The sequence below is a fragment of the Bufo gargarizans genome, chromosome 6 (genome assembly GCF_014858855.1).
Source record: "Bufo gargarizans isolate SCDJY-AF-19 chromosome 6, ASM1485885v1, whole genome shotgun sequence".
Classification (NCBI taxonomy): Eukaryota; Metazoa; Chordata; class Amphibia; order Anura; family Bufonidae; genus Bufo; species Bufo gargarizans.
The window spans coordinates 110,322,746-110,350,179 of record NC_058085.1 but is presented as its reverse complement, the minus strand read 5'-3'; the positions used below and the strand labels follow the sequence as shown (position 1 = coordinate 110,350,179).

Here is a 27,434-nt window from a genome sequence, read left to right as displayed (position 1 = left end):
CACCATGCTCTGCTGTAGGCTGACAGCTGTAGGCAGTTGGCATGCTGGGAGTTGTAGTTTTGCAAAAGCTGGAGGGCCGCAGATTGCCCATCCCCGGCTTAAACAATTTTCTGCTCGTCTAAATTCACCTCATTCACATGTCCATGTTTTAGTCAGCGATTTCCATCAGCGATTGTGAGCCAAAACCAGGAGTGGAGCCTCCACAGACACAAGGTATAAGGGAAAAGATCTGCACCTGTACTGGGTTTAGACCTGTGCCAGGTTTTGGCCCACAATCACTGACAATGTGAAGTCAAGAAATTCTTATTCAGTTGAAGGAATTTTCCGAGACTTAAATGCTGATGACCTATCCTATTTGATCTGTGGGTGTGCCGGACCCCACCAATCAGCTCTTTGAGAAGGCAACTGCTTGCATTAGCGCTGAGGCCTTCTCAGCTTTTCCTAGGCCAAGTGACGACACGTTCATCATTTACATGGCATCGGAGCAGCTCAGCCCATAGGAGTGAGTGTGGTTGAGCTGTGATACCAAGCACCGCCGATATACAATGTACTGAGCTGTCCTTGGTACGCATGGAGAAGTCTGTGGAGCTCACAGGAGCACCAGTGCCTTTTCAAACAGCTGATGGGTGGGGGTTCTAGGTGTCAGGCCCCACCGATCAGATACAGATGACCTATCCAGAGGATAGGTCACAAGTGTATAAGTTTCAGAAAACCCCTTTAAATACACATAGTGAATACACTGCTCACTACACACAAAGCAAACAATCTCTTGTTCCTGCATATTTTCCTGCTTGTATCCTGAAGCTTATGATTATTTAATGGCTGGACTAGTCGAGTCTACCACAGCTCTATGCTCTGGCTCCTAGAAGGGAGACAATGAGCAGAGGACAAGGGCCTAAACTGGGAATAGCCGAACACAACCGTGCACCGCTGGACCCTGCTGACTATGATGGGATCCGGCAGCTTTCTGGCATAAGTGGCATCTTCGGCTGGACAAAAAGTAGGCTCTTATGCCAGCAAGCAGGTGGATCACTATCAGATTCCAGATCTATGCACTACCACATCAGTAGATGTGAGCCACTGTGGAAAAATGCTAGTCCTGATCTCACCAATGGGACTTTTTTGGACACGCTATAGAACTCTGTTTTGTGACACCAGTGAATAAGACTGGGATTTTATGGTCACCAAAATCCAGCTTCAGCACCAATGGAAACAGCAAACATTACATAAAAACTGATAATGCTACTGGAAGAGAAATGCTAAATACGTCATTTCACCGACGTTGCGTAACTTGCCCCAGTGTGGTTGCCTGTGGCTCAGGTCACCTCATAGGAAACCTGCTGAGTGTCCATCATCCTGACAACTATGCAGAGCTCATCAGCCAGAGAAGATCATTCATACCACCGCAGAGATCCTAACAGAAAGTGCAGGCTGTCCGCCTAGCCTGGTAAACTAGATGAGTGTAAACAATCAGTGTGAAAAGTGAAGTGCCGCTCTAGTTCGGAGCGACTTTCATTTCTCCAATACAGTGCGATTACCAGAAAACACGTCCTTAACTTCAGCAGAGTTTCACAGCGGTGCAAAGCAGAGCTACAGGGAATTTTATGGGCCAGCCGCAATCCCAGCCTAGGGGGAATCAATAAGCTTGTGATCAAGAACCATTGGGGCGTTTTGTAGTTCCCCAATTGCAGGGAAAACTGGACTAAAATGGACTAAAACCAGAATACATCCTAAAATGAAGAAGACTTTTTTTTTCCAATCAGGTATTGCCATCTTCTAAAGACACAGCTTTAATCCGGACATTCCAGCACGTGGGATCATTATCCCAGGTCCCTTTTATGTTACACACTAGAGGAGATAGGATACCTTAAATTGAGCCCCCCCCCCCCCACCCCAAGTATACCCGAAACTCCCTTCCAATACCGATGGAGCTTTGGGCATCTGCATTAGGCCTTTTGCACACAAACGTTTATTTATTTTTTCGTTTAAAGACAGTTTGCGTAACCATTTATTTCAATAAATGCATTCCGTTTCCGTATTTCCGTTGAAAGATAGTGAAATAGTAGGACGCACAGGGCTGCTAGTCACCAACCAGGGTGCTCTCAGTCAAGTAGTATAAACCTACTACTAATTGAAAGACGAATAAATATATAAAAAGACTGGGCACACCTGTGGAGATTGGTCGCTCTATTTATTGGTTAGGATAAAAACATATGGCTAGTTAGAAGAAAATAGTGTGCTCGGTGGCACTGGGGTGGGCAGATATATGGAAGCAATAAATAGAATACAATATATACCACCACTGGGCTACACGTGGAACAAGTATAAACTAAAGTAAAATAAAATAGATCTGGTGACCTCCTATAAATAAGATAAAATACAAACCATCAATATACTGAAATAATTAGTATTAGTGTAGAAATCCAGATAGCAGTATATATGTGGCTAGAAGGCAGCTTGAAGTAATGTCTCCAATGGGGAGGAATCAGATAATACAAAATGTATCAGTAGCGGTTAATTGCTGTGAAAGGATCGCAAGTGAGTTCGTTATTATCTCTCCATTGCAATCATCAATTCATATGTCCAATTCAACAAACGTGCTCCGTTGTGTCCACCATACAATAATGCAGTCAGTGCGATAGGTCAGTGCCCAAATCGCAAGTGCATCTAAAGTCACAATACTTGAGCCACTGAGGAAGGGGATGAGCAAACCCCGAAACGCATCTGGTCAGACCCCCCCATGTAAATGTGAGTGCACCACAGATAATCCATATCAGACCAAGTGCCGAAAAATCTGACTTTGGAATTCCGCGGGAGAAGGTGGAAGTGAGCCGGTTCCTGGACTTGAACTGGCTGGCCCACTTGTGACAACCCACCGACGCGGTCAAGGAACAGCCTGAAAGACAAGGTGACAATATCCCATCAGAGTCTACAGGACAGCAGAGGTCTTCAGCAACTGGTAAGACCGCTCTGTACTTGGAGCGATTAACAACTATTATCTATCTCTAGCGGGACGCCGCTAGGGCCAGTCAGCGGGACGCCGCTGCGTTCAGCTCAAGTATTGTGACTTTAGATGCACTTGCGATTTGGGCACTGACCTATCGCACTGACTGCATTATTGTATGGTGGACACAACGGAGCACGTTTGTTGAATTGGACATATGAATTGATGATTGCAATGGAGAGATAATAACTAATAATTAACCGCTACTGATACATTTTGTATTATCCGATTCCTCCCCATTGGAGACATTACTTCAAGCGGCCTTCTAGCCACATATACTGCTATCTGGATTTCTACACTAATGCTGCGGTATACTGCTATAATTATTTCAGTATATTGATGGTTTGTATTTTATCTTATTTATAGGAGGTCACCAGATCGATTTTATTTTATTTTAGTTTATACTTGTTCCACGTGTAGCCCAGTGGTGGTATATATTGTATTCTATTTATTGCTTCCATATATCTGCCCACCCCAGTGCCACCGAGCACACTATTTTCTTCTAACTAGCCATATGTTTTTATCCTAACCAATAAATAGAGCGACCAATCTCCACAGGTGTGCCCAGTCTTTTTTATACATTTCCTATTTCCTGCAGATCAAATTCCGTGGCTCCATTCAAGTCAATGGGTCCGCAAAAAAAACAAAAAAAAAAAAAAAAACTGAACACATAATACAATCTATTGAAAATGTTATCTCCAGCCCAATCTTTTTAATGTAATTAGTACTGTATATGCCATGCGGAAAAGCAGAATGGAATAACGTAACTGGAAACAATACTGAAATAAAAAAAAAAACGAATGGATCCGGACCGCAGAACACTGAAAAAGACATACGGTCGTGTGCAGGAGGCCTAACAGATGAATGGAGTCAGCCGGTTTGCTGTAGCACTTCAGGCACGTGTCCGAGCCTCTCCTCCCAATCCTACGTAGAATATGCACAACAAATCAGTGTGAAGTATTCCAGGAAACTTGTGCCTAATATTACTAATACTCATTCAACATAGGAAACCAATGAAAACAGAAAGTGAAGCTCTTAATTTCTGCTTCCAAAGCAGGAAAATATCTAAAAAAAAGTGATAAAACCATTTACCATCTTTATCACTTGACATACTACCTAACCACCGGTCCATAAGCTGCCCCACTCTATATATCCTGCATGTCACCCACAACTACCCCACGCCTTTTGCTGCATAACGCAAATTGGAAATTAAACCTTGCATTTCCCACTAATTCATCCTCCAAAAATGCTAAACGATTTAAGTCAACCCCAAAAATACATAGCCTTTGAATATGCCAATTAATCTTGGATAGCTCTCAAAAGCAAAATATTTCATCTGACTCACCAAAAACTAGCAAAAAAGATTTGGAACCGCTAGTTCTCTCTTTACCTTTGGAAGCTGCAGATTTGTGAGTCTCATCCTGGGTCTACCCTCCTCCTCAGTTCTGGGAGAAACGCTTTTAATACTTTCCGTGGGATCCACAATGGACTGTGAGAAGAAATATTATCTATGGTAGTAGCATCATCTAAACAAGAGCTACCCTAGTTGGCAACCTCACCCAAACTTTTATCCTGGATCTTAATTTCTGGATAAGAGGAGAACAATTCAGGTCAATATAATCTTCATCGCTACTAGATACCCGAGATATCTAAATGCAATCCATAGGGCGGATCCAACAGGATAAAGAACAGACTTCTGCCAATTGATGGTTAAAGGGGTTCTACACTTTGTTTTAACTGATAATCTATCCACTAGATAGATCATCAGCATCTGATCGGCGGGGGTTTCGACACCCGGGACCCCCACCGATCAGCTGTTTGAGAAGGCAGCGGCGCTCCAGCCTTCTCACTGTTTACTGCTGGCCCAGTGATGTTGCGACTAGTATCATCTAGCGTGGGGGGGGGACTAAGCTCCATCCAAGTGAACAGAGCTTAGCCCCACCCACGCTAGTTGATACTAGTCATAACGTCACTGGGCCAGCGGTAAACAGTGAGAAGGCCGCGGCGCTGCTGGAGTGCAGCTGCCTTGTCAAACAGCTGACCGACGGGGGTCCCGGGTGTCGGACCCCGCCGATCAGATGCTGATGATCTATCCAGAGGTCACAGAGCATGCCCAGAAAACACTCCAATAGAAGTCAATGAGGTCCCCTTCTGACCATTGTGTCTAAGGACCATGGGGCTGCGGTAAAGCAATTTTTTAATGCTGTGTAAATGCTGTTAAGTACAGCTCAGGCAAGATGGCCACCCCCCATAATCATAGTGAGGAAAAAAAGATATCTTCAATCGGAATATAAAAACAGATTAGAAAAAAAAAAGAAAATGTGTTATTGAACTACAATCAATCCGCCCAACTTGAGCGCAGGGCTTTGCCATGCTTTACTGCACTAGGGTCTAGGCCAGGACCTGCTCAAACCCACAGGAAGCTCATTCTTGTGTGGAAGTGTTATGGTTTGTAACATAATGCTTCCAACCAAAACCCAACTCTTCCTTTCCAAAGCCTTTTGGTCCATCACTTGACTGGCCCTACCATCTTAGCGGTGGTCCTTGGTGCCCAGGTTTCTGCAAGCAACATCAAAGCATATAGCAGTCAACATCTCACAGTGCTGGAGCCTCTGCTACATGACCAGGATGATGGTTCCACACTGGGTGACGGACCACATAATTCTTTTTGCCTGTAGACCAATTTGCTTTAATCCTACTGAACGTGGACCATCTAATGATGGTTCTACTAAACCCTTCAAGCTAGTTCAGTGTCAGCAACGCCATCATTTCCTCCCAGCTGTCTTGTTGTGGTCTTTGGCTTACACACAGCAACTGTCTTCTCCTCCCTTGGAGTCAACTACCTTGAGATCTTCATAATATAACCAATGCCACTGAAACTTGGACCCACACCAAATGAGAAGTAGCTGTCTCTATCTTATCAGGATCCATGGACTCTCTGCTTCCAATGAAGCTTTACATATCCTGCTAAGGTTCACCTGGGCTTTGTAGTAGCAGCTAGGGATGAGCGAATTTGTGTTTTCAAGTTTGGCGTACAAGGTTCGGGTTATCTAAGAATTCAGTTATGGATTCCACTACCACAGACAATAAGTCATGATCTCTGGTACAGGAATCCATAAATAACCTGAACCTTGTACGCCAAACTTGAAAAAAACCTCCCAGGCTGTGCGCTGAGATTGGCCAGCGCTGCAGCCTAGGAGAAGGAGACGCCCACAGGACAAGGGCAGACTCCGCCTACTATAACTTACAGAGCAAAAGGTACCGGAGGGCATAACAGGAGAACGGAGCAGCGCCCAGGGATAATAGTAAGTGCAGTGAGATCCCCGGGCGCCGCTCTACATGTCTGTATACTTAGGTCCTCTTTAAGCGAATTCTACCTCATTCTAAGCTCCTGCTCTGTTTGTAGCTACCAATGGTCCACCACTATTTCTCTGCGCTTCCCATTCCACTCTTTACTCTCTCCATCACGACCCTGACTGTAATCGACGTTTGTGAAGGGCTTTTTATCGCAATCAGGCTGCATCAGCACAGGCTGTGTAGTCTCTGCAGTCCCTGCTGCCTGTGCCATTAACCCTGGTGCGGGCGGTAGGGACTGAAGAGATCTCGCACAGGCTGTGCTAGTATAGTGCTGCACAAGAGGTGAAGGACCTGTGATAATGTCACCATTAAAGGGGTTATCCCATCATAGACAATGGGGGCCTATCGCTAGGATATGCCCAGGTCCCACCGCTGGGACCCGCACCTACAAGCAGAACGGAGCGGAGAAACTTGAGGAGGGCGCACTGCGCATGCGCAGCCGCCCTCCATTCATTTCTATGGAGCCGCCGAAAATAGCCGAGCACTGGCTCGGCTATTTCCACCGGCCCCATACAAATGAATGGGAGCGGTGGCCGCGCATGCGCAGTGCGCTCCCATTCACTTCAATGGGACAGGCGGGGAGCTGCGCCTGGTGGTGGACGGACCCCGTGAAACCCGGGGTCCTCCAGCCACAACTCTCCTCGGCTCCGCTCTCCTTGTATGTGCGGGTCCCAGCGGTGGGACCCGCACCTTTCAGACAATGGGGGCATATCCTAGCGATATGCCCCCATTGTCTCAGATGGGATAACCCCTTTAAGTGACGAGTGCAGGAGGGTGCGGAGCTCAGCAGCGGAGGGGAAAGGACCTGTGATAATGTCTCCATTATTTAATCAGTGCAGGAGGGGGCGGAGCTCAGCAGCGTACAGGAGAAGTGGTGGGGGAAGGACCTGTGATGACATCATGTGACGCGAAGAAACTGTGTGGAGGAGAAAAAATAAATAAAAATAAATAAATAAATAGGTCGGAGAATCGATGGTTGAAGTGTGAGAGCCAGGGAAATTCTGGGAGTTGTAGTTTTGTTCTTATACCTCCCTCCCTGTAACATCCTCTGATATCACATAAACATGCCCTGAACATGCTGGCTATTGTAGTCCTGTCCTCTTAATATACCTCCTATCTGTAATGTCCAATAGCAAACTCTCAGAGGCAGTGAGGAACTATTCTAATTCGTATGTACTCAAAAAAAAAAATAAAAAAAAAAATGAAAGAAAATCCCAATTAAAGCGACAGTGCTACTATGACAACCCCTGTACTCCCCTATAAGAACCACTTGTCTTAATATGGCATACTGAAAGATGTACTGTCGTACAACCCATTTAAATCAATTTACTGTACCCAATGTGTGGGCACATGCCCTAGACCCAACTGGGGCCTCACACAGACAAGGCGATATGCAAAGTGCAGTTATGGCAGAAGCTTTACTAGTAAGGACATCCGATCAGACCTTTCTACGGCCTGCTATCCATGCCACTCTCTCAATGAACCACGCTTCAAAATCGAACATCTTTTCAGTCTCGCTATGTCAAATCTTTCTCAGCCAGAGCCTAAACATAACTGACCCACCCTAAACCGCCCCCTGTGCCAGGACATGATTATAAAAATTGCATGAGACAGATGGTTGGGAATAGGCGGGAAGACACATGCACATAATTACAAAAAGAAAGTGCATCGTAAGACTGTCCAGCCCCATCTTACATAAGCGTGAAGTTTCACTATGAGAGCACAGATGGTGAGCAGTCTCCTTGGGATTGGGGACAGAAAGCAGTCACTACTTCCTCTGCCCGTAAGGAAGTGAAGTTAAGCAAAATTACCCAAGTCACTTCTAAGCCAACAAGCTGCAGGCATCTTACCTCTTATGCCTAGTAAACATGCAAGAGCCACAAGATCTAAAGTTATTAGAGGGATTTTCCAGGCTTATCAGCATCAGATTGGTGGCAGAGCTGTGGATGGTAATCAATGACGGGCAGGCAGTGATCACTGGAGCACCAAGGCCTCTTCAGTCCACTTACCAGTGGGGGTGTGTAAAGTCAGACCACCGTTATCTGATAGGATTGTCCTACCCTGAAGGACAGTCTCGGTCTAGGCCTAGCATAAAGCTGTGTTCCAGTGGGACAATTTATCAAGATTTGGTGGTCACATGAAGAAAACAATGACATTTACATTAACAGTCACTGAGATATTATCAGGCTGTTCAGGCGACACTGCACGACAAGCGCATTTCTGTGTCTCCTGGTTCAACCACAGTTCTGATCACTAGAACGAGACCCAATCAATCCCATTATTAATTTCTAAAAGCAGAGATACTCATTTATATAGGAAGGTTCTCACTAGATCTAAAAAATGGAACAAGGGACAATATACAGTAAAAAAAAAAGAAGAAGCTGTTGCATCAAAACTCCTAAGCACATTTACAATATTAACACAAAAAGGAGTTGGTCAGCACATCCCATCCAAATGCGCAGGTGCACGCTGCTATGACCGAAAACTTAACAAAACAACATATAATGCAACAGCTCTCTGCAAACCAAATAAAGTACAAAAACATATTATATTGCCAAATCTATGCTAATAAACCAGAGATGCTTGGCAAATACATTTTGTACAAAATTACTTGAGCCCGTCTGCCGCACTTCAAGGCAATCTCTGTAAGATGGGAACCTAACACTAAGTTCTACCTGTTACATGTACAATATTGTTATACTGAGGGTCTGTACTCGCCGCCTAACGCACGCACCTTCCCAAATCTTCCTCAGCATCTCAAGGCACCTGTCTCTTTGGGAGGGTGCCTGAGCAATAGGTTCTAGTTAGCTAGCTTCCTGCAAAAGTGTGCCATAATGATGTTTGCCTGGCCGTGTACAATCTCTGCCTGTTCCTGGATTTGACCTTTTACTGCCTGACCAGACCTCTCTGGCAGTTTTTTATTTTATTTTGACTTTATACTGCCCACCCTCAGCTTTGGGCTGGTTACTGGATTGCTTACCTGCCCTCTGCATGTTTACTGACTACAGTTTTGCCTGATCGATTGGTGCTTTGTACTGGTGTCTCTTGGCCCTCATGGTTTAGCAACCACTGAACAGAGACTACTTCCAGTGGTAGCATCCTGGTAGTTCCCCTGCAGCGGTGTCCAGATCCCTGTATAGGTGTCAAAGTCTGAAGATCTGTTAGACAACATCCTTAAGAGTAGTCCTACATCAAAACTGTTTAATGCCGAGGCAGATACACATCTGCTTCTGTAACAAAGCTCACTACTCTGTTCCCCCTCTACTGGCCAGAGTGGAGACCCTGGCCATGTATTACATGGTCAGTGGAATATTGTGAATTCCAGGATGCAGATTGCCAGGGCATTTTCATTTCTTCTTCATCAGTCTCGCTCTTCCTCCATAGAATCCCACAATGTAGATGTGGCACCCCCGACCAGTGTTCAACAGCACATTCGCATATCCCACAACTGGAAAGTTCTTTTTGGCAAGTGTCTTACAGAACATGAGAAAGCAAATGCTTTCCTCATGGGGAAATTGAGCCCAACATGAGAGCATGTCCGTGTGAAGTCCTACAACCACACAGTATATCTGACCAGAAAGCGGCTCTGTACCTTACTGGACATCTGGGAATCTGTGTGCAGAACTAATCACTGAGGTCATTTCTCCTTCCATATTTCATAACAGTGATTGGCAGAAGAGAAGGAAGCCGCTCACTGCCATATTCTGTTCACTTATTAGTTAGCCTGCAGTTTTTAAGCTAAATCTGGAGGTTAGACGTTCCACCGGGTTCTGAGTCATCCATCTCCTCAGTAAATTCTTGCGTCAGCTGATGGGAAAATCTTGGCCGGCAGCAAACACATGCAGCCATGTTCAAAAGTTCCCCTGACACCGGACAGGTGAAGCATTATAGTAACAAGGAAGGAAACCTAACACTAACAATCTAATGGGATTGTACAGCACTGTGGAAGCCAGAAAACTGAGTAAGACCATGATCCCTAAAAACAGGAAGGTGTTCAGGTTTCACCTAATGTTTGAGGCCAAAGGAGTGCAAGTATGAACAGTGTCTAACAGCATGGTGACTAAGTGGTTAGCACTGGTGTCTTGCGTCTCTAAGGTCCTAGGTTTGAATCCTACCATGGACATCTGCATGGAGGTCATATGTTCTCCCCGTGCTTGCGTGGATTTCCTCCGGCTCCCTCCCACACTCCAAAGATGGAGAACTAAGGCTACTTTCACACTCGCGTTTGGTGCAGATTCGTTCAGATAATAAAACAGTCTGCATCCGTTCAGAATGGATCCGTTTGTATTATCTTTAACATATCCAAGACGGATCCGTTTTCTATTGTGCCAGATTGTGTCATAGAAAACGGATCCGTCTCCATTAGGGCTGCAACGATTAATCGATGTAATCGATTATATTCGATAACTGGATTCGTTGTCGACGAATCCAGTTATCGAATAATCGCCGATTCGTTGCTATTCGGGCGGTGCATCTTTATTTTACCTTTTTACAATGACGCTCCCGCTCCTGTAACAGCCAGGCAGAGCGGACGGCGGCGTAACGTCACTCAATCACGTGACGCGCCTGCTCCGCCTCCTTCATTCATGAAGTGGGCGGAGCAGGCGAGTCACGTGATTGAGTGACGTTACGCCGCCGTCCGCTCTGCCTGGCTGTTACAGGAGCGGGAGCGTCATTGTAAAAAGGTAAAATAAAGATGCAAGCGCCGGGGCTGTTAGGGGGAAGGGGGGTCTGTGTATAGCACTGCTATGGGGAGGGGGGAGGATCTGTCTATAGCACTGCTATGGGGAGGAGGGGGGGTCTGTGTATGGCACTGCTATGGGAAGGGGGGTCTGTGCACTGTTATGAGGAAAGGGATCTGTGCACTGTTATGCCCATAACAGTGCACATATCCCCCTCTCCATAACTACGCCGTCCACAGATCCCCCATAATAGTGTCGTCCACAGATCCCCCATAATAGTGTCGTCCACAGATCCCCCATAATAGTGTCGTCCACAGATCCCCCATAAACGTCCGTCCACAGATCCCCCATAAGTGTCGTCCACAGATCCCCCCATAAGTGTCGTCCACAGATCCCCCCATAAGTGTCGTCCACAGATCCCCCCATAAGTGTCGTCCACAGATCCCCCCATAAGTGTCGTCCACAGATCCCCCATAAGTGTCGTCCACAGATCCCCCATAAGTGTCGTCCACAGATCCCCCATAAGTGTCGTCCACAGATCCCCCATAAGTGTCGTCCACAGATCCCCCATAAGTGTCGTCCACAGATCCCCCATAAGTGTCGTCCACAGATCCCCCATAAGTGTCGTCCACAGATCCCCCATAAGTGTCGTCCACAGATCCCCCATAAGTGTCGTCCACAGATCCCCCATAAGTGTCGTCCACAGATCCCCCATAAGTGTCGTCCACAATTTGTTTTAATATGGCCTTTGAACATAATTTTTCAAGTAAGATCATATAAACCTCTGTTTTGTAATTTTGTCGTTTTTCCCGATTAATCGATTAATCGTAGAAATTAATCGGCAACTAATCGATTATTCAAATAATCGTTAGCTGCAGCCCTAGTCTCCATTGACTTACATTGTGTGCCAGGACGTATCCCTTTGGCTCAGTTTCGTCAGACAGACACCAAAGCGGAATGGAGACGGAACGGAGGCAAACTGATGCATTCTGAGCGGATCCTTTTCCATTCAGAATGCACTAGGGCAAAACTGATCCGTTTTGGACCGCTAGTGAGAGCCCTGAACGGATCTCACAAATGGAAAGCCAAAACGCGAGTGTGAAAGTAGACTTAGAATGCGAGCTCCACTGGAGAAAGCAAGTAAGGATAATGTATGCTATATATGAATGTAAAATAAAGTATGGATAAAACCATAAATAGGAGAAAATGCATATGTCTGAATGAGGATGCACAATGTAATTAAAAACAGTGACCTGTGGGTAGGTGTACGGCATGTGACAGCCGGAGGACATGCTCACGTGCTGTACACTGGCACATACCGCAGCGGCGACAGAGAGGGGAATGTAACATCTTTACTTTAGCCAGTTGGAGGGGCTCAGAGAATTTCACCTATCATGGACAACACCTTTTATCATTTTGCCGCACCTCGGTAGGTTTGTGTGCAGGAAACCATATACGTTACGTTTGTAGCCTTCTCCTGTGGAGTGCGATATTAAAGTGGTTGTCCCATCTCACCGTTTCCATGGCGGCATGGGACTATGCTCAGACCCCAGGTGGATAGGCTTACGGAAACAGCCGAGTGGGCGGGTGTTCCCATAACGCCCATTATAGTGAATGGGAGCTAATAGTGTAATAGAACAAGCTGCGCTGCTTCCATATCTCCAGAAGCGCGTCCTGCCTCGCTGTTCACGTAGCTCCAATCCACTACAATGGCCGCTCGGCTGTTTCCATAAATCTGTCCGACTGGGGCCAGCACTCAGCCCCATGTTGCCTTGGAAGAGGTGAAAGGGGACAACGGATTTCTGCAGAAAATGGGGCTTGCACAAAGATTTGCTATTTTTACGGATAATGCGCGGACAGCAGATAGATGTCACCCACGTGTTGCCTGCATCCATGCCGACAACATGTCCTATTCTTGTCCACAAAACAAGCACTTCGATTGATAGGAGAGAGAAATGAGCAGAGCACACGGCCGGTATGTGTATATTGCGGATGTACATCCATGATGAGGTCTGTACCTCATGACCGCGCAGACCTTCAGCGAGCAGGAAGATTTGTACATAGGAGCAATGTATACTACACTGTATATCTACAGAGGACCACACAAGATGCGCCGTTCCCACGGCCATGACGCACCGGACGCGCCATTCCCACGGCCATGACGCACCGGACGCGCCATTCCCACGGCCATGACGCACCGGACGCGCCATTCCCACGGCCATGACGCACCGGACGCGCCATTCCCACGGCCATGACGCACCGGACGCGCCATTCCCACGGCCATGACGCACCGGACGCGCCATTCCCACGGCCATGACGCACCGGACGCGCCATTCCCACGGCCATGACGCACCGGACGCGCCATTCCCACGGCCATGACGCACCGGACGTGCCAAAGGTTGCATGGAAGGTGACATTGCAATATATGAGCCCTTTAGTGACCAACATCAAAAGAGTTAAATCTATAGGAACTCTGGTTGGATGGAGGCAAATTGTTGCGTCTATGGCCAAAAACGACTACTGCTTAGTAAGCTGGAACTTGTGGAGCCACAGAAGCTCCAGCGCGTGCCTGCTGATAAACCCCATGGACGGCCCCTGCCTCCCTTCCTCTCTGGACCGCCGGACTTTCCCGGCAGCCCCAGTCAGTCCTATTCTTCCACCCAGAGCACTTTCCTATGGCGTCAGCTTGACAGGACGACGGGCACAACACTCCGCGGTAAGTAGGCACAACCTCTCCACCCGCTAGGCCTCAGCTAACGCCCCGGACTCACCTGTCTGCTTGTATCCGCCTCTTCACGCTAGCCGGGAGAGCCTTCTCTTCTTCCTTCTCCTCCGGCCTCAACTTCCGCCTTTCCTGGGCAACTTCCGGGTACACCCCACTGTCATCCGCTCTGATTTGTGTATTCAGTGAACGGACAGCAGCGCCAGCCAATCACAACCTCAGTTTGTCAAAGTCACGCCATTGGCGCCGGAAGTGATGTCATGGGAGTGGTGGAATGCGGAAATGGTGCCCGAACGGATGACGGGAGTTGTAGTTTTTCGAAGAGGAAGCCTAGTGATTGAGCTTGCGCCTGTGTGAGGAGAACAGCGCGCAGCGGACAGGGCTGGCGGGCTCCGGTTTCTCAGCTTTTTGGCTTTGTTTAGGGTTTACTTCGGGTTTGTCATCCCCGGTGAGAACCAGTTCGTTTGTAAGGACTCTTGTCATCCGTGTAACTTTACAATTAATGGCTTCTGAAAGATAGTGCAAAAGAATTGCAACTTCATTTAAAATAAATCACATGCGTTGCCAAATGGTGGAGGTATATATGTATAAGCATTGTGGGAGCGTGCCACCCTGGCTATGAAAGTCCGCGTGTTGGCTCTGGGAAAGTGGCCTTAAAGGGGACCTGTCACCTGGAAAAGACAACTTACACTAACCACAGTACCTAAGTATCTCTCATAGTGTGCCCAAAGACGTATTCATATCTTCTTTCTGCGTTGTGCAGTCTCATAAAATTGACTTATAATACTGTGTTTGGCACCTTTTTGAAGTCGTGCTGAAGTCACGGGGGCAGCAGCCTCCTTGACTCAACCGTCGGATAAGCCCGCCCCTATGCCGCTCCTCCATATTGATGGACATTTTTCCCTGTAGCCGGGACCACGCTCTTCTTGTGCATGCGCCGTGCGTGTCCTGCCACAGCATGATCCCGGCTATGGCTCCCTCCCTCCCTCCCTGGCATCTTCTTGTTCACTGCGCCGTTCCTATACAGAGCGCTCGCGCCCATCGCTTCTCCCCTGTGGCGTGAGCGTGATCACTGTTTGCTTGCACTGCAGCTCAGGCGCAGTGAACATGCAGATGCCAGGGAGGGAGCCGTAGCCGGGATCGCGCTGTAGCAGGACGCACACGGCGCATGCGCGAGAAAAGCGCGGTCACGGCTACAGGGAAAAATTTCTATGAATATGCGGCATAGGGGCGGGCTTATCCGACGGTTGAGTCAAGGAGGCCGCTGCCCCCGTGACTTCAGCACGACTTCAAAAAGGTGCCAAACACAGTTTTAGAAGTCGATTTTATAAAAAGGCAGAAAGAAGATATGAATACATCTTTGGGCACACTATGAGAGATACTTTAAGGTACTGTGGTTAGTGTAAATAGTCTTTTCCAGGTGACAGGTTTCCTTTAAAAAGAAACCTGTAATCAACTTTATGGTGACCTCACTGAGGGCAGGATAAAATAGTGACAGAAATGCTGATATCAGAGGTGTGTCACTAATGAGCTAATAGTAAGTGGTTGCTGAGAACCGGCATCATAATCATTGCAGCCCAGGCCTGGAAAAGAGTCACATCTACCCGAGAAGAGTCCTGGTTATCCATAATCTCCTGCTCTCTCACCCATCTGCTGATGGTTGGCAGTTCTCTACTAGAGAGAAAGGGAGAAAACTAGGTAGAAGCCTGTCAGTCATCAGCAGGGGGGCAGGAGAGCAGGAATTCATGAATAACCATGACTCTTCTCAGGTGTCCAGGACTCTTTTCCAGGCCCAGTCTGCAATGATTGTGATGTTGGTTCTCAGCAACCACTTACTTTTACTTTTCAGGCTACTTTCACACTTGCGCTCGTCGGTCCGCTCGTGAGCTCCGTTTGAAGGAGCTCACGAGCGGACCTGAACGCCTCCGTCCAGCCCTGATGCAGTCTGAATGGAGCGGATCCGCTCAGACTGCATCAGTCTGGCGGCGTTCAGCCTCCGCTCCGCTCGCCTCCGCACGGCCAGGCGGACAGCTGAACGCTGCTTGCAGCGTTCAGCTGTCCGCCTGGCCATGCGGAGGCGAGCGGATCCGTTCAGACTTACAATGTAAGTCAATGGGAACGGATCCGCTTGAAGATGACACCATATGGCTCAATCTTCAAGCGGATCCGTCCCCCATTGACTTTACATTGAAGGTCTGAACGGATCCGCTCAGGCATCTTGCGCACTTAGACATTTTTCTAAGTTATTAATGCAGACGGATCCGTACTGAACGGAGCCTCCGTCTGCATTAATATGATCGGATCCGTTCAGAACGGATCCGATCAAGCGCTAGTGTGAAAGTAGCCTAACTAATACTTGCAAAAGTATTCACCCCCTTGACTTTTTTTCGTATTTTGTTACATTACAGCCTTAAGTTCAATGTTTTTTTAATCTGAATTTTATGTGATGGATCAGAACACAATAGTCTAAGTTGGTGACGTGAAATATATATAAATAAAAGTATTGTTTAGAAATAGAAAACAGAAAATTGGCATGTGCGTATGTATTCACCCTCTTTGTTAGGAAGCCCATAACAAGCTCTGGTGCAACCAATTACCTTCAGAAGTCACATAATTAGTGAAATGATGTTCACCTGTGTGGAATCTAAGTGTCACATGATCTGCCATTACATATACACACCTTTTTTGAAAGGCCCCAGAGGCCTCAACACCTAAGCAAGAGGCATCACTAACCAAACACTGCCTCGAAGACCAAGGAACTCTCCAAACAAGTAAGGGACAATGTTGTTGAGAAGTACAAATCGGGGTTAGGTTATAAAAAAATTAAATCAAAATCAAAATCTTTGATGATCCCCAGGAGCACCATCAAATCTATCATAACCAAATGGAAAGAACATGGCACAACAGCAAACCTGCCAAGAGACAGCCGCCCACCAAAACTCACAGACCGGGCAAGGAGGGCATTAATCAGAGAGGCAGCACAGAGACCTAAGGTAACCCTGGAGGAGCCGCAGAGTTCCACAGCAGAGACTGAAGTTTCTGTACCTGGGACGACAATAAGCCGTACGCTCCACAGAGTTGGGCTTTACGGAAGAGTGGTCAGAAGAAACCCATTACTTTCCTCAAAAAACAAAAAGGCACGTTGTGAGTATGCGGAAAAGCCATGTGGGAGACCCCCAAAATGTATGGAGAAAGGTGCTCTGGTCTGATGAGACTAAGAATGAACTTTTCTGCCATCAAACAAAATGCTATGTCTGGCGCAAACCCAACACATCACGTCACCCAAAGAATGCTATCCCAACAGTGAAACATGGTGGGGGCAGCATCATGCTGTGGGGATGGGACTGGGAAACTGGTCAGAGTTGAGGGAAAGATAGATGGTGCTAAATACAGGGATATTCTTTAGCGAAACCTGTCCCACTCTGTGCGTGATTTGAGGCTAGGACGGAGGTTCACTTTCCAGCAGGACAATGACCCCAAACACACGGCTAAAGCAACACTTGACTGGTTTACGTGGAAACATGTAAATGTGTTGGAATGGCCTAGTCAAAGCCCAGATCTCAATCCAATAGAAAATCTGTGGTCAGACTTAAAGGGGTATTCTCATCTTAATGATCACTGTTAAATCTGTTAATGATTTGACAGTGATCATTTTTCTAAATACATTTTATTACCTAATTCCCACCCTTTTTTTTAGAAAATAAAGTCCCCTCTTACCTGATGTTGTCTTTGGTCTCCCCTGGTTACGGCCACCTCTCCTGTCGGATCCCGCCGGGCCGCGCTTGTGCAGAAGACTGAAGATTCTCTCCCGTCCGGGCCGCTCAATGTCCTGCACGCCTCACTATACAGGCCAGGAATAAGTCCCCATGGCGCATGCGCATTCAGGACATTGCCCGGCCGGGAGAAAAGGGAAGGGGGGGGGGGGGGTGAATACTTTTGCAAGGCACTGTATATATGACAGACCGCTGAAATCAACTCGCCTGTCTCTACTTTATACTGCTGTTAGTATGGTCAGCACAAAGTTGATGACAGGTTCCCTTTAAAGGGGTTGTGTCACTTCAGCAAGTGGCATTTGTCATGCAGGGAAGGTTAATATAAGGCACTTACTAATATATTATTATCCATATTGCCTCCTGTGCTGGCTGGATTCATTTTTCTATCACTTTATAAGCTTCTTATTTCCATGGTTACGACCACGCTAAAATCCAGCAGTGGTTGGCTTGCTTGCACACTATAGAGAAAAAGCTGCTGGATTGCAGGGTGGTCGTAACCATGGAAATAAGCAGTGTATAATGTGATGGAAAAATGAATCAAGCCAGTGAAGGAGACAATATTGACAATCACAATACATTAGTAAGTGCCTTGTATTAAAGGCAGGGCTCCAGATGGCGATCAAAATGGTCGCCAATGCGACTTAGAATTTACAAATAGCGACAAGAGTTTTTAGTCTTGTCGCCATTTGCGACTAGACCCGCTGCCGCAGCTCTGCAGTTGAATACAGCGGCGGGGCACAGGAGATGATAGTTCTCTGCCCCGCCGCCGATGTTCTTCTCAGCAGCGCAGTGGAGAAGGAGTCTTCCCACCCCCCTCTGTGCTGCTGCCGCCGCCTCTGCCAATAAGAAGAGAGACTGGAGGAGGGGAGGGGCTGTGGCCACTGCGCCACCAATGAAGATAACTGACCTGTAATACAAATACAGGAGGCGGGTGCTGGAATCAAATAGCTGGCACCCGACCTCTATGACAGGGAGCTGCGATCCGCTGCAGTTAACCCCTCAGGTGCGGCACAGTATAATAAACATTAGTGGCGCAGTGCCAATGAGGGTTAAAAAATAAATAAAAATTAACTCGCCTCCTCCAATTGATCGCGTAGCTGCCTGTCTCCTGTTCTTTCTTCAGGACCTGTGGTGTCGTCACCGAGCTCTTCACACGGTCCATTACCATGGTGATAGATCATGTGATGAGCGCAGTGACGTCACCACAGGTCCTTTTCCTCACAGATGAAGACAAAAGAGAAGCCGGGCTGCGCGAACAAGTGGATTAAGGTGAGTTAAATTATTTTAATTTTTTTTAACCCCTCCGGCCCTATTTACTTAGCATTCTGTTTTAAGAATGCTATTATTTTCCCTTATACCCATGTTATAAGGGAAAATAATTACATCTACACAACCTTGAACCCAAATCTGAACTTCAGTGAAGAAGTTCGGGTCTGGGTACCACAGTCAGTTTTTTATTACGTGCGTGCAAAGCACATTGCACCCGCGGGATAAAAACTAAACAACGGAACGCAATCGCAGTCAAAACTGACTGCAGTTGTGCACCTACTCGCGCGGGTTTGTCGCAATGCACCCAGGACGCATCCGGAGCCAAAACGTGACGCCTGTCTGAAAGAGGCCTAAGGCTACTTTCACACTTGCGTCAATGTGATCAGGCAAGCAGTTCCGTCGTCAGAACTGCCCGCCGAATCAGCCGATCTGGATGTGACTGAAAGCATTTGTGATCTGTCTCACAAATGCATTGCAAGAACAAATCCGTCTCTCCGCTTGTCATGCGGACAGACGGATCCGTCTTGTATCTTTTTACATATTTTTACTGGTCTGCGCATGCTGCGGTTTTATCTTTTGCCTGATTAGTCAAAACGACTGAACTGAAGACATCCTGATGCATCCTGAACGGATTACTCTCCATTCAGGATGCATTAGGATAAAACTGATCAGTTCTTTTCTGGATTTGAGCCCCTAGGACGGAACTCAATGCCGGAAAAAAAGAACGCTAGTGTGAAAGTACCCTAAAACATTAAGTTTAAATCCCCCCTTTCCCAATTTTACATATAAAATATATATACAAAAAATAAATAAACATATTACATAGCGCTGTGTCCAAAAAGTCCAAATTATTAAATTATTAAAAAATATCTCCTATGCGGTGAGCGCCGTAACAGAAATAAATAAATAAAAACCATGCGATTCGCTATTTTTTAGTCACCCTGTCACCCCAAAAAATAGGATAGGACTGTTCTATTATGGGCCGTACGTTTCATAAAATGCGAAATGCACGCTGCTTTTTTGGAGTTTTTTTTTTTCCGCGTGGTATTGAGTATCGCAATACTTTTTTATGGTTGTCACGATACCAAAATTTTGATTCGGTTTGGATTTGGCGACTAAAAATTTAATTTGGCTCCTACATTTTTCAGTTCAGGAGCCAATGGCTACTATTTTTTTTTTTGTCTGGAGCACTGAAAGGGGTTTTCCAGGAAAATATATTTATGACTTATACTCTGGATAGGTCATCAGTGTCAGATCTGAGGGGGTGTGACACCCTGGACCACCGCCGATCATCTGTTGGAAGAGCCTTGAGCACCGCAGCCTTTTCCCATACCAGTGACATCATTGTAAATCAGTCACATGGCCTAGTTGCAGCTTAGCCCTATTTCAAGGCTATGTACACTTTTGAGGGCAATTTTTTTGTTATTGCATTGTACTTATTTTGAACTAAAAATCATTTTTTTTTCAGTTGGTCTTCATTAACAATATAGAGTCCTTTTTCAGGTACAGAGCTGAGATGCTGTAGTAGCAGCCTCTGAATTTTCTGTCTTTTCCTTCAGTTGGGGAGCTGACGGGTTCCTTATATCTGTTCTCTGACACTCATTAAAGCGCAGTTCTTATGATAAGAATGTGGCTTAAATAAGTGTTTATGTTTGCTTAGTAAATTAAAGATAAGGTTCATTAGATGATTGGCACAAAGTTAACGGTCAACCCATTGTGACAGAACGGCTCAATATTTTTAATAAAGGCCAAATGAAAATATGATTTTTAGCCAAGAATGGGTAAATGCAATCATAAACAAAAATTGTCTCCGCAGATGTACATAGCCTTTAAGTCAATGGAATTGAGCTGCAATACCAAGCACTGCCACTATACGATGTACGGCCTGTCCTTGGAAAGGACGTTGAAGGGGCAAGGGTGCACAGAGTGGCTTGGGTGCGGCCCTTGGGGCACTTAACTGTTTATTTCCCATTGGATTTACTACTTTCTCTCCAGAACAAAGCAATTGATCACTAAGTGAGAGGTATCATTACATTGAGCTGAGCTACACCTTCAAGGGATGGTGCCTGGTTTATCAGACTTAAATGACTTTTGAATCCATAGGAAGGAGTCACCTCAAGTTGGCCCCGGTATTGGATTGGCATCTCAGGGTCTTGTATGCATAGAGTGTGATTTACCTTAGAACCTGAGCTCTCAAAGTAAACCACATATTCATTAAAATGTCTGCCTGCTTTTACAAAAAAGGATATTCTATAGCCTTTGTAGTGCATGTCTGCAACAGGTTAGTGTCTCCCCCGTTTCTGAAACTTACAAAACTGTAAGTGTGTGAAGGAGTGATGAACATTCTTCATAAATATGGTTCATAACAAATACAGATGAGCAAATTTTTTGAAATTTGTTTCATATCAGATTTCATTTGTGTTCCAATTGGCCTGTAAATTGGATGCTAGGATCGATTATTTTTTTATTTCTATCTTGTCCTCATCACGGAACAGCGGATGTGAACCCAGTATGCCACTGACTAGCAATACTCCAGAGGTCCGTGACTAAGAAACGACCCGGATTTCACTAGAGCCTCAGATGGTGAGGATAGCCTTGACCGTTGGTAGTTGCCAGGGGCTACTCTGGAGCATAAACCAGTCAGTGACTGCTGGTCCAGGCAGACCAGGAGGTACCTGCGAAGGTACCGACAGTACAGATGTAGTAAAACAGGCAGGGTCGTGACCAGGAGCAACAAGACAGGAACTGGAGGATGATGCAGAGACGTAGTCAGGACAAGCAAAGGGTCAAGGCAGGCTGCACAAGAGCAAGGTCAGACAATCCAGGTCGGCAACAGGAGAGGTGATGCAAGCAGGCTGGGATAGGAGATAAACGAAGTCCAGTAACGAAGCACAAAGTCAGGAACACGAGTGGTAAGCAAGCTCTTTAGCACAGAATTAGGACCTTGCCACTTAGGCATCTGGCTAGAGGGCTGAGCTACTAAAGTACCTGCAGGAGAGCCAGGATAGGTTAACAAGATCACCTGACACAACTCAGCCCCGCCCAGGGAGTGATGCGTACTGCCACAACCGAAGCTGAGTTCAAGCAGTATTCAGGTTGAATGGAATTTGTGGAGCAGAATCTTCAAAGGTAATACTAACCACGCAGGCAGAATCCAAAGCTGCAGCAGAGGCATGGAAGCACAGACCATAAGCACTCGTGCCCGGAACTGCGGCGGTAAGCAGGGGGACAGTGTCGCACAGAGGATGCTGTTACAGTACCCCCCACCTTACGCTCCCTCTTCTTGAGTCCACGGCGAGACAGCGCTTGATAAGATCCAGAGCATGAATGTTCTGCGGCTCCCTGACCCCTCCAGGATGTCCTTGACTTCAAAGACCTTGTCAGTATTTTCAGACACTGGAGTAGAAAGAGCCTTTGAGAAACGGTAAACGCTAAATTGTGCAGGGAAATAGCATTTGTTTTTAGAGATCCGGTGACGTTTCAGGGCTCTCCATGGGGCTGCCAGAAACCCCGGTGACGTCACCGGCACTGATGGGCGGGATTTAGCTCTGCCCTAGCCAGTAAAACGGCTAGGGCAGCGCTAAAGCCCGCCCCTCAGAGCCGGTGACGTCACCAAACACACTGCCGGGCGGAAGTTACCGCCCAGCAGTGTGTTATTGAAAGCAAAAGAGCCCGTGTCCTGCGCGATTTAGCGCAGGGCAATGGAGCGCATCAGAGCATGAGATGCTCTGATGCTAGCCTCAGGGGGGCTGTCTGGGTGAAAATAAGGGTATGTCTGGGTTCAGCTCTGAACCCGGACAACCCCTTTAAAACTGGGTACTCTTAAGTGGATGTTTTTAGAGGAAAGCCATACCTTTTCCCCAGACGAGAACTGTTTCTCTTGTCCCCATTGGTCTTCATGCGGATCACCGCTTTGTCGATACAGGCTTTGGTGTCACTCCAAATCTTCAAAAAATGTCTAAAGGAAGAGTCTGCAGCTGGTACCCCAGAAGATGCAGGAACAGGAAGAGGAGTATGAGGGTGTTGACCATAGACGACATAGAATGGCGAGGATCTAGTAGACTCACTAGTGTGGTTGTTGTAGGAGAATTCTGCCCAAGGTAGCAGTGATACCCAGTTGTCGTGTTGCGTAGAAATTTTTTTTCGAAGATATTTCTCCAAATCTGATTGACCGGCTCTACTTGCCAGTTGGTTTGGGGGTGATAACCGGAAGAGAAGTCCAGGTCTATTTCTAGCAGACGACAGAGGGCTCTCCAGCGCTTGGCTATAAACTGCACTCCTCGATCAGAAACAATATGCCCAGGCAAACCATATGTTTTATGAACAGCTTGCCAAGTTCCGCAGCCGAGGGCAATCCAGGCAATGGAACGAAGTGCGCCATCTTGGAGAATCGGTCCACCACTACCCAAATCACGGTACATTCAGCTAAAGAAGTCAGATCTGTAATAAACACTAGTTAACTTATTCTTAGATGATAGATTTACGTACTGAGTATACTAAATATTGACTGCCTGGATGAAGTACATTAACCACTTCAACCCCCCTAGCTGAAACACCCTTCATTACCAGGCCACTTTTTACACTTCTGCACTACACTACTTTCACCGTTTATCGCTCGGTCATGCAACTTACCACCCAAATGAATTTTACCTCCTTTTCTTCTCACTAAGAATAGCGCTTTCATTTGGTGGTATTTTATTGCTGCTGACATTTTTACTTTTTTTGTTATTAATCAAAATGTAACGATTTTTTTGCAAAAAAATGACATTTTTCACTTTCAGCTGTAAAATTTTGCAAAAAAAACTACATCCATATATAAATTTTTTGCTAAATTTATAGTTCTACATGTCTTTGATAAAAAAAAAATGTTTGGGCAAAAAAAAAATGGTTTGGGTAAAAGTTATAGCGTTTACAAACTATGGTACAAAAATGTGAATTTCCGCTTTTTGAAGCAGCTCTGACTTTCTGAGCACCTGTCATGTTTCCTGAGGTTCTACAATGCCCAAACAGTAGAAAAACCCCACAAATGACCCCATTTCGGAAAGTAGACACCCTAAGGTATTCGCTGATGGGCATAGTGAGTTCATAGAACTTTTTATTTTTTGTCACAAGTTAGCGGAAAATGATGATTTTTTTTTTTCTTACAAAGTCTCATATTCCACTAACTTGCGACAAAAAATAAAAAATTCTAGGAACTCACCATGCCCCTCACAGAATACCTTGGGGTGTCTTCTTTCCAAAATGGGGTCACTTGTGGCGTAGTTATACTGCCCTGGCAATTTAGGGGCCCATATGTGTGAGAAGTACTTTGCAATCAAAATCTGTAAAAAATGACTGGTGAAATCCGAAAGGTGCACTTTGGAATGTGGGTTCCTTTGCCCACCTAGGCTGCAAAAAAGTGTCACACATCTGGTATCGCCGTACTCAGGAGAAGTTGGGGAATGTGTTTTGGGGTGTCATTTTACATATAACCATGCTGGGTGAGAGAAATATCTTGGCAAAAGACAACTTTTCAATTTTTGTTATACAAAGTTGGCATTTGACCAAGATATTTTTCTCACCCAGCATGGGAATATGTAAAATGACACCCCAAAACACATTCCCCAACTTCTCCTGAGTACGGCGATACCAGATGTGTCACACTTTTTTGCTGCCAAGGTGGGCAAAGGGGCACATATTCCAAAGTGCACCTTTCGGATTTCGCAGGCCATTTTTTACACATTTTGATTGCAAACTACTTCTCACACATATGGGCCCCTAAATTGCCAGGGCAGTATAACTACCCCACAAGTGACCCCATTTTGGAAAGAAGACACCCCAAGGTATTCCGTGAGGGGCACGGCGAGTTCCTAGAATTTTTTATTTTTTGTCACAAGTTAGCGGAAAATGATGATTTTTTTTTATTTTTATTTTTTCCTTACAAAGTCTCATATTCCACTAACTTGCGATAAAAAATTCTAGGAACTCGCCATGCCCCTCACGGAATACCTTGGGGTGTCTTCTTTCCAAAATGGGGTCACTTGTGGCGTAGTTATACTGCCCTGGCAATTTAGGGGCCCATATGTGTGAGAAGTAGTTTGCAATCAAAATCTGTAAAAAAAAATGACCGGTGAAATCCGAAATGTGCACTTTGGAATATGTGCCCCTTTGCCCACCTAGGCTGCAAAAAAGTGTGACACATCTGGTATCGCCATACTCAGGAGAAGTTGGGGAATGTGTTTTGGGGTGTCATTTTACATATACCCATGCTGGGTGAGAGAAATATCTTGGCAAAAGACAACTTTTCCAATTTATTTATACAAAGTTGGCATTTGACCAAGATATTTATCTCACCCAGCATGGGTATATGTAAAATGACACCCCAAAACACATTCCCCAACTTCTCCTGAGTACGGCGATACCAGATGTGTGACACTTTTTTGCAGCCAAGGTGGGCAAAGGGGCACACATTCCAAAGAGCACCTTTCGGATTTCACAGGCCATTTTTTACACATTTCGATTGCAAACTACTTCTCACGCATCTGGGCCCCTAAAATGCCAGGGCAGTATAACTACCCCACAAGTGACCCCAGTTTGGAAAGAAGACACCCCAAGGTATTCTGTGAGGGGCATGGTGAGTTCCTAGAATTTTTTATTTTTTGTCGCAAGTTAGTGGAATATGAGACTTTGTAAGGAAAAAAAAAATATAAAAATAAATAAAAATCATCATTTTCCGCTAACTTGTGACAAAAAATAAAAAATTCTAGGAACTCGCCATGCCCCTCACGGAATACCTTGGGGTGTCTTCTTTCCAAAGTGGGGTCACTTGTGGGGTAGTTATACTGCCCTGGAATTTTAGGGGCCCATATGCGTGAGAAGTAGTTTGCAATCAAAATCTGTAAAAAATGGCCTGTGAAATCCGAAAGTTGCTCTTTGGAATGTGTGCCCCTTTGCCCACCTTGGCTGCAAAAAAGTGTCACACATGTGGTATTGCCGTACTCAGGAGAAGTTGGGGAATGTGTTTTGGGGTGTCATTTTACATATACCCATGCTGGGTTAGATAAATATCTCAGTCAAATGCCAACTTTGTATAAAAAAAATGGGAAAAGTTGTCTTTTGCCAAGATATTTCTCTCACCCAGCATGGGTATATGTAAAATGACACCCTAAAATACATTCCCCAAGTTCTCCTGAGTACGGCGATACCACATGTGTGAGACTTTTTTGCCGCCTAGGTGGGCAAAGGGGCACACATTCCAAAGAGCACCTTTAGGATTTCACAGGTCATTTTTTACACATTTTGATTTCAAACTACTTTGCACACATTAGGGCCCCTAGAATGCCAGGGCAGTATAACTACCCCACAAGTGACCCCATTTTGGAAAGAAGACACCCCAAGGTATTCCGTGAGGGGCATGGCGAGTTCCTAGAATTTTTTTTTTTTGTCACAAGTTAGCGGAAAATGATGATTTATTTTTTTTTTTTTTTCTAACAAAGTCTCATATTCCACTAACTTGTGACAAAAAATAAAAAATTCTAGGAACTCTCCATGCCCCTCACGGAATACCTTGGGGTGTCTTCTTTCCAAAATGGGGTCACTTGTGGGGTAGTTATACTGCCCTGGCAATTTAGGGGCCCTAATGTGTGCGAAGTAGTTTGAAATCAAAATCTGTAAAAAATGGCTGGTGAAATCCTAAAGGTGTTTTTTGGAATGTGTGCCCCTTTGCCCACCTAGGCTGCAGAAAAGTGTCACACATCTGGTATCGCCGTACTCAGGAGAATTTGGGGAATGTGTTTTGGGGTGTCATTTTACATATACCCATGCTGGGTGAGATAAATATCTTGGTCAAATGCCAACTTTGTATAAAAAAATTGGAAAAGTTGTCTTTTGCCAAGATATTTCTCTCACCCAGCATGGGTATATGTAAAATGACACCCCAAAACACATTCCCCAACTTCTCCTGAGTACGGCAATACCAGATGTGTGACACTTTTTTGCAGCCTAGGTGGGCAAAGGGGCACACATTCCAAAGATCACCGGTCATTTTTTACAGATTTTGATTTCAAACTACTTCTCACGCATTTGGGCCCCTAAAATGCCAGGGCAGTATAACTACCCCACAAGTGACCCCATTTTGGAAAGAAGACACCCCAAGGTATTTCGTGATGGGCATAGTGAGTTCATGGAAGTTTTTATTTTTTGTCACAAGTTAGTGGAATATGAGACTTTGTAAGAAAAAAAAAAAAATCATAATTTTCCGCTAACTTGTGACAAAAAATAAAAAGTTCTATGAACTCACTATGCCCATCGGTGAATACCTTAGGGTGTCTACTTTCAGAAATGTGGTCATTTGTGGGGTGTTTGTACTGTCTGGCCATTGTAGAACCTCAGGAAACATGACAGGTGCTCAGAAAGTCAGAGTTGCTTCAAAAAGCAGAAATTCACATTTTTGTACCATAGTTTGTAAACGCTATAGTACAAGAGGACACAGTTTTAAATTAGAGGGGCAAAGGTTTAAAAGTAATATAAGGAAGTATTACTTTACTGAGAGAGTAGTGGATGCATGAAATAGCCTTCCTGCAGAAGTGGTAGCTGCAAATACAGTGAAGGAGTTTAAGCATGCATGGGATAGGCATAAGGCTATCCTT

The 27,434-nt window shown here is 45.7% G+C and overlaps 1 protein-coding gene across 1 annotated transcript in view; it reads right to left on the bottom strand.

The window, feature by feature from the left end:
* Nucleotides 1-13,924, bottom strand: part of RAB5C (RAB5C, member RAS oncogene family) — a 34,886-nt gene extending 20,962 nt beyond the window's left edge. Inside the window, exon 1 of the mRNA XM_044297359.1 lies at nt 13,815-13,924. The gene's annotated coding sequence lies outside the window, so the exon portion shown is untranslated. The remainder of the gene's footprint in view (nt 1-13,814) is intronic.
* Nucleotides 13,925-27,434: the final 13,510 nt, after the last annotated feature.